This window comes from Chenopodium album, chromosome 23 (genome assembly GCF_948465745.1).
Source record: "Chenopodium album chromosome 23, dcCheAlbu1.1, whole genome shotgun sequence".
In the NCBI taxonomy this organism is placed as follows: domain Eukaryota; kingdom Viridiplantae; phylum Streptophyta; class Magnoliopsida; order Caryophyllales; family Amaranthaceae; genus Chenopodium; species Chenopodium album.
Window position 1 is genome coordinate 17782732 of NC_137856.1, and position 9336 is coordinate 17792067.

Genomic DNA, 9336 nt, shown 5'->3' on the forward strand with positions numbered 1-9336 from the left:
AAGTTTGGAACGGGTAAATTGACTATTTAAAGGCATATTGGATGGTTCCACCCACTTAATTGGCCTCCTGGAGGGTATTAGGAACCATGGTAAAAATCTAAGGAATTTTTATTTCCGGGTGAAAAAAGGTCAAAAAATTCCAAAATTGAATGCTATAATCCACGCTTTTTGAGGAATTTTGAGGTTACGGGGCCCGGTAGCGAAAAGTCTTGAGACCCAAGGGGAAACAATTTAGGGTCATATATTGACGTTTGGAACCATATACGACCATTATATGTTGCCATAAATTTTCGTGGCAGTATTAAGGTCACGATATCGGTGAAAATTTGGAACGGGTAAATTGAATGTTTAAAGGCATATTGGATGGTTCCACCCACTCAATTGGACTCCCGGAGGGTATTAGGAACCATGGTAAACAACTCGGCAATTTTTTTTTCGGGTGAAAAAAGGTCAAAAAATTCCAAAATTGAAGGCTATAATCCAAGCTTTTTGAGGAATTTTGAGGTTTCGAGGCCTAGTGGAGAAAAGTCTTGAGACCCTAGGGAATACATCTTAGGGTCATATAATAACGTTTGGAACCATATATGACCCTTATATGTTTCCATAAATTTCCGTGGTAGGCTTGAGGTCACGATATCGGTGCAAGTTTGGACGGGTAAATTGAATGTTTAAAGGCATATTGGATGGTTCCACCCACTCAGTTGGACTCCCGGAGGGTATTAGGAACCATGGTAAACATCTCGGTAATTTTTATTTCGGGGCGAAAAAAGGTCAAAAAATTTCAAAATTGAAGCCACGCTTTTTGAGGAATCTTGAGGTTGCGGGGCCCGGTGACGAAAAGTCTTGAGACCATAGGGGATACATCTTAGGGTCATATAATAACGTTTGGAACTATATATGACCCTTATATGTTGCCATAAATGTCCGTTGTATGCTTGAGGTCACGATATCGGTGCAAGTTTGGATCGGGTAAATTGACTGTTTAAAGGCATATTGGATGGTTCCACCCACTCAATTGGACTCCTGGAGGGTATCTCGGCAATTTTTATTTCAGGGCGAAAAGAGGTCAAAAAATTTCAGAATTGAAGGCTATGTAATCCACGCTTTTTGAGGAATTTTGAGGTTATGGGGCCCGGTGGCGAAAAGTTTTGAGACCCTAGGGAATACATCTTAGGGTCATATATTGACGTTTGGAACCATATATGACCCTTACATTAGCGGAAAAATAGCTATTCGCAACGTGCAAAAAAGGCCTATCCGTAACGGGCAACGGGCGTTACGTATGCCACCGTTACGGATAGCCAGTTTTATTTGTAATGGGCGGTCTCCGTTACGAATAACGGGTTATTCGTAATGGGCATTTTAACTGTCCGTTACGAATAACCCGTTATTAGTTACGTACATTTTTAGTGCCCGTTACGAATAACCCGTTATCCGTAACGGACATTTTAAGTGCCCGTTGGATTCATGCGCGTTACGGATAACGGGTTATTCGTAACGGGCATTTCAACTGTCCGTTACAAATATTGTGTACCCCAATTTTTAAAAAAAAAATCCAGCACATGTTGTGCTGGATTAGCTAGCTTGCATAATAATTAAAGCACAATTAGCTTGCATAATAATTATAATTATTTCATTAATTAATTGTGATAAAAATAGTACTTGTTTTTTTTTTTGGGAAAGCAGATAAAAATAGTACTTCATATTTATACAATCAGCAAAAAAATACATTTATTATCGGCTAATAACTTAAACTAAAACTGAAAAAAGAGAGCAAAAGAAAATCTCAACGGCAATAAGAGATTTAAATGATTTTCCACTAAATTAATGTTAAATCGTTTACATCTTCCGCCAATTTTTCAAGTTACTGCAACTTTGATCTCAAATTATCGAAGGTGCCTTAGCAACCAAATACTAGCTTCTTCGTTCCTGCAATTTGAGATCAACAAGAAATTAAAAGAATAACATAATTTAAATCAATCAATCAAATAGTTCAAAAAGAAATTGTAAGATTCTAGTAGAGTAGCCACCAGCCCAGCAATGGAAAGAAAATTTACGATTTTTTTATTTCAAATTTGATGTAAGACCTAGTGGGCAGTGGCTACTGTGTTTTTCTCATAATAGCAACTTATAAAGGAAAATTATATACTTGTATATTACTAGCAAAACTAAGTAGTTTAATTGATTCCTACTTTGAATCAAATAGTCATGAAGGGAATCAATTTCTGTTTAACTTTTAGCTTTGAATTTCAGTGCTCGTTGATGGAGCCACATTGCACAAACAATCTCCTTACTTTCAAGTAACTTGACTTAGCTCATTCAATTAAACCTATCCGACTTCCTATAGTTCTTAACTTCTGAAGTTAATAAGCTCAAATGGAATTAAAAGATTCCAACTTCTAAGCAACAACATAAACCATCTAGGTACACATCCTTGGGACTACTTCAATCCTAAACTACTGACACAAACATCCATACAAACTTAGAGCACAAACAAGTATTACTTGAATAAAATAAACAAAATTCTTATGCACACTCACCAGCTAATGCTTAAGATAAATTCAGCAACTTTAATAGCTACACACTGAGCAAAAACTCGATAAAACATGTTAACAGTAGAAAAATTGATCTCACCAGCATCAGCCTTCTCTGCAGCATGCTTAATATCATTCAATTCGTTAGAGTGAAAGAACAAATAGTTTAATAATAATGCAGCCAAAAATTGAAAGAAGGGTGGTAGATGCATATCACAGGCAGCAAATATAGGGTAGCTTTCACTTCCAAGGATTTTGTCATCCTGTGCCGAAATATCATTCACAAATTGCTTTATGTAATTAAGGTCAGTTAACCAAATATTAAAACAGCAATAGCTTACAATTTGAGCCATTAATCAACCTTAATTTAGAAGAATGTTGGAGTCCGAGTATTACTTTGTACTTAAAAAAATTAATCATATACAACCTATGTAGATTTGAGATATATAATACAGATTAGAAAAATTAATCATATACATGCTGACCCAAGAAGGAAACTAACTCAGCTTATGAGTTGCGTAAAGGAGGAAACTAAATAATGATTGGAGTCTCTAGCATACTAACCCAAGAAAATTAAACCTCTCAGCAAACCCACAATCAAAAACTTGAAGGCAGCTTCATCGACACTCTATCATCACATAGCAACCACACTTAACTCTCTAATCTCTACCCCTCATTGAACAATCCATACTCAAATAAGCTCATACAAATAATCCAACATATACATCCCCTCCTTCAATTTGTTACATTAATCTCATCATTGTTAAGAAACACAAACTACCTATTCATAGGACATTTAATCAAACTTCGAACCATTCGAAATAATCACAATTTTCAGTCCTACAACATACAACATATCAATAACTACAAATCAACATACCATCTAGGAAAACAATAGCAACTACATTTTCATGAAAACAATCAAAAGACATAATCAATCATTCAATAAAAAATTCTAAATAATTCATCTCACATTAATAGAACTATAAAACTAGCAAGAAAATCTAAAACACAAAAACTTTAAAATGTGAAAGGTAAAAGGATACACTAGATAAGCGCCATGTCCAAAAGCTCCAACAAGAACAGAAGTAAACAAACAATCCCTAATAACAGCTTTATGCCTCAGTGATATTCTAACTGCACTCAGAAATAAAATAAATTAAAAAAAATAACCAAAATTAAAATCAACAAAAACCCAAAAAAAATCATAAAAATTAGATGAAAAAAGAGGGAATTACTGAGAGGAGGAACAGGCAACTACTTTAAATCAAGTTTTATAATTATTCAACTTTTGTCGTAGATTAACAAGCAACTAATTTAATACTAATCAAAGCTCTAGCTACATAAGAACCATTAGAATTCATAGCTTTGTAATTTCATTCATAAATTCAATAAAACGAGGTTTAACAAATTATAAACCTTGTGATAGCAAGATCTCCGAAAAGCTTGTAACGAGGAAATCGCACTGAGTAATAGCGCAATTGAATTTCTTCTTCAAAATCGTGCTTATATCCTTAACCGGCTAATCCTGCTTCCCTTCTCACCTAATCAACTCCGAACAATAAAAAATAAATGAAATCGGAAAAGCTCAAAAAATTAATAAGAACTAAATCAAATCAAAAATCGAAAAAAGGGGAAAATACCAAAAACGACTAAGCACCATTAGCGAAGCACTTTAATGAAAACTTCATGGAGTTTGGCGTAGAACTGTACACAAGAGAGCGGCGATTCGACTTCAAAGCTTAGGGGTTAGCAGAAGAAGAGATAATTAGGCGGTGAAATTGGAGGTGAAAATGAAAAGAGGTTCAACAATGGCTGTAGGAGAGAGAAATGGAGGTAAGGAGAGTGAAGTTAGGGTAAATTCGCCATTGAAGAAGCAGATCTATGAGGAGGAAGAGAGAGAGAGAGAGAGAGAGAGAGAGAGAGAGAGGGATTGACGGCTGCGAGGAGGTGAAAAACGAAGTTAGTGTTTTTTAACATTGGGAGTAACTTATTTGTATCGGGCAAATAGTGCCTGTTACAAACACCAAAATATTTGTATCAGACAATTAGTGTCCGTTACAAATAATGCAATTTTTTGTAACGGGCATTATTTTACCCGTTACGAATAATATTTTTCTGTACCATTATGATGCTTAATTGTAACGGACCGTTATTCTGCCCGTTACAAATAGGTTTTTCGTAACTGGAAAATTACTGCCCGTTACAAATAAGGTGTTACAAATGAGATTTTTTCCACTAGTGTTATATGTTGCCATAAATGTCCGTGGTAGGCTTGAGGTCACGATATCGGTGCAAGTTTGGAACGGGTAAATTGATTGTTTAATGGCATATTGGATGGTTTCACCCACTCAATTGGACTCCCAGAGGTTATTTGGAACCATGGTAAACAACTCGGAAATTTTTATTTCCAGGCGAAAAAAGGTCAAAATTTCCAAAATTGAAGGCTATAATCCACGCTTTTTGAGGAATTTTGAGGTTACGGGGCCCGGTGGCGAAACGTCTTGAGACCCTAGGGGATACATCTTAGGGTCATATAATGACGTTTGGAATCATATATGACCCTTATATGTTGCCATAAATGTCCGTGGTAGGCTTGAGGTCATGATATCGGTGCAAGTTTTGAACGGGTAAATTGACTGTTTAAAGGCATATTGGATGGTTCCACCCACTCAATTAGACTCCTGATGGGAAGGAGAACGGTAGGTCGTTGGGCTACCACCCTACTCAATCAAACAAAATTTGTAACTTAAGAAACCCCTATTTAGTGTAGTGGCAAGTCAAGGTCGAACCCAAAGGAATGGAGGTCGAATGCACAATGCCTAAGTCAAGCTATTTCGAAGTCAAGTAAAAGGGGTTTTATGAAGGAAACTAGAGCTAGAGCTAAATGATGCAAGAACTTATATGAAATCAATCTAAAGATACTAGGGCAATGGATCCACATGTAATTGTAATGGAAAATGGTTATTTGGGAGGTCAAACCGACTAAGTCAAGTGATATGAAGGAAGATCATCATGTATCCAAAAGAGCATACCAAGATGGTTCACCTAGAGGTCTAACTAGCGTCAACTACGCTAAACACTACCTAGGGAACGTCACAAAGCACCTCAATCGTGAAATTGCAAGTTACTAATCAATGGTCCGTATCATAGCAAGCTCACAATGTAATCTAGTGCAATAATCAAAGATGGCCAAACCTCAATTAATCACACACATGCACATGAATTATCAACCAAATTTAATCATATCATCAACTCCATCAATTATCCCCAAATTACTCTAATCCATTATTCAAACATGCTTCACCATTTCCCTATCTAGGAAACTACTCACTAGCCATAGGAATCAAGATCAAAACTACAACAATCATCAACTTCATCATCAACATAATTGAAATCAAAGATTAAACCAACAATCAATCAAAATCAATAAAAATCAATCAAAATTCAATTAAACTACAATCAATCATCAATAACATGGAAAACAAATGAAATCAACTAGAATCAAACTTGTATTGAAATCAAGAAGAAGATCCTTACAAAACTTTGATCTAAAGATCAATTACAATGAGGAATTCTTGAGCAATCACCAAAAATCATGAGTTTCTCTCTCTAAAATTCTCCCAAAAACTAACTATCCACAATCAATCTAAAAACTTTCCTTCTAAAAATAGGTAGAAATAACTATATATACAAAGAGGAGGTCGGTATTGACGCCCGAAAATAGACCCTCGTAGGTGCGGGCGCTCGGAGGAGGGAGAATGGTGCGCCCGCAAGCACCAGGTGTGCGGCCGCACCCGACCAATGTGCGGCCGCACACCACCTTGGTGCGCCCGCACATGTCTGGGTCTTTCCCCCTTCTTCTCTTCGTCCTAGCTCAAGCGGTGCACACGTCCTAGATGATGATGATGGAGGACAAAGTAGGAAGAAACTTTCTTGAATTTCTTGAAAAGTATAAGCCATGAAGAAGGCATATACAAAGCCTTGAAGCTTGCCTCTTGGATCCACCCTTGACTTGAAGCTTCTTGCACCATCTCTAGGCATGAAAACAATGAAAGCTCATAGAGAGGAAGCTCCAGAATTCTTGGACAATCAATTACCACCTACAAATAAATGATAAAGAGCAAGTAAAAGAGAAAAATAACAAGTAAACTAGAAAAAGCATGAAATAGAGAAACTAACCACAAAAAGCATAAAATGAAGAAAACAAGAATAAAACTAAAAAAAACTAAAGAAAAGAGAGATAAAATGAAATAGAAATCATCCAAAAAGGAACCAAATGAGTGCCATAAATGTCACTCATCAAATTCCCCCAAGCTAAACTTATGCTCGTCCTCGAGCAAAACAAAGCAAGAAAGAATGAGGATGAAAATTTTATTGAAAACTAACGAAAAAGAAAGACTCAAGATAAGAATATACACTATAACTCACTGTCGTAGGAATCACGGTTGTTTTCAGCTACAACAAGCCCTTTAAACCCCAAAGTCGCCTATGAGGACGAGTGAGGTCTCGTAAGGGTATCCTAAGAGTTTGACCCATAACTCTCCACCAAACATCAATGAGGCAAACCATAAAAATAAAGGAAAATAAAATGAAAGTAAACCTTTGCAAAATAAACTAACATAAAGACTATAATGCAAATGAATGACAATCTTTCTCAAGTAGTTAAGGTATGCACGTTTCAAGATATCCAAGGTTGATTAAAACATAGGGTATGCTAGGCATAGGAACTAGTTATCACAATTCACTTTCATCTCTAACAATCTTACCGTGTTCTTCCCACTAGTCTCAAAGCTCCCCTTAGTGAGTGTCCCAATGATTCCTCGAAGGAACCGGAAAAAGAATTATTTTAAGGCTACTCGACAATCTTGACTATGCATGCCCTTTCCTTAGGCAATGACCCATGATGCCCTACCCCGAATAGTGACTCAACTATCTAGGTTAAAAGGTCTTTCCCCAAGGTTGTAACGTAAGGCAATAAGGGTGAAGGTAGGCTAAAAATTTAAAATTTTATGGTTTTCCTAATAGTGAAGCCACTACTACATAAATGAGCTAATGCAACCCCAAATAACCGTTTCCATAGGGCAAAAAACCGTTGATTTAGACCTATTGTAACGGTTCATAAACCGTTGCTGTTGCGGCCATTGCACTAGATATAATGTGACGGTTATTTAAGCTAATGCAACGGTCTTATAACATCTACCTTTGACCGTTGCATTAGGGTCTAATGCAATGGTTAATATGATCTAATGCAATAGTGCTTGCAATACTCCAGGACCTGTTGCATTATATCTAAAACAACACTTGTATGTTCCTAATGCAACATTCCTTGGCCTTTACTTGAACCGTTGCAGTAGGTTTACCAATCATTGTCATGTACCAATGCAACGGTTTAGTTATATAGGAATAATAAATAATAGTGAAAAAAATTAATATTAATCTTCACTATTTATATTAAATTAAAGTTATTATATACGTATAAAATAATAAATAATAATGAAAATTAATATTAACAACCATAAAATCGTCAATCTCGATCTTATATATATATATATATTAGTCGCCCAATTGTTTGGCAAAATACAAAATGATGAAGTACTTTGTTGTACTTGTCAATTGGCTAGCCCAAAAGATAAAAGCATGTCACCTATTACATTAGTTAGATCACAAAAACATTTACCAAAAAAGATGTTTGATTTGTGATCACAATGACATTTACGACCACAAAAGCTGTCACTACACATATGACAATTTATACATGATCTTCCACCACCAAAATGTTATAATTCATGCATCCTTCTCTAATCCAAATTTTCTTCAACAATCTGCAAATTCAAAATGCATAATTTAAACAGTTATAAGTATGGAATACAAAATTCATAATAGTAAGCAACTAAGATATTTGGTATCTACCTAGGGAACGTCACAAAGCACCTCTATCGTGAAATTGCAAGTTACTAATCAATGGTCCGTATCATAGCAAGCTCGCAATGCAATCTAGTGCAATAATCAAAAATGGCCAAACCTCAATTAATCACACACATGCACATGAATTATCAACCAAATTTAATCATATCATTAACTCCATCAATTATCCCCAAATTACTCTAATCCATTATTCAAACATGTTTCACCATTTCCCTAGCTAGGAAACTACTCACTAGCCATAGGAATCAAGATCAAAACTACAACAATCATCAACTTCATCATCAACAAAATTGAAATCAAAGATTAAACCAACAATCAATCAAAATCAATCAAAATCAATCAAAATTCAATTAAACTACAATCAATCATCAATAACATGGAAAACAAATGAAATCAACTAGAATCAAACTTGTATTGAAATCAAGAAGAAGATCCTTACAAAACTTTGATCTAAATATCAAATATAATGAGGAATTCTTGAGCAATCACCAAAAATCATGAGTTTCTCTCTCTAAAATTCTCCCAAAAACTAACTATCCAAAATCAATCTAAAAACTTTCCTTCTAAAAAAAGGTAGAAATAACAATAAATACAAAGAGGAGGTCGGTATTGACGCCCGAAAATAGACCCTCGTAGGTGCGGGCGCTTGGAGGAGGGAGAATGGTGCGCGCGAAGCACACCCAAATTGGTGCGCCCGCACGCACCAGGTGTGCGGCCGCACCCGACCAATGTGCGGCCGCACACCACCTTGGTGCACCTGATTTGTGTCATAAATGGCACACATTTGATGAGCATTTAGGTCCTTTTTATCCTCTTTTCATAGCTTTCTTGCTCAATAAATGCTCGGTTTTATGCTTTCTCTCTCTTTTCTACC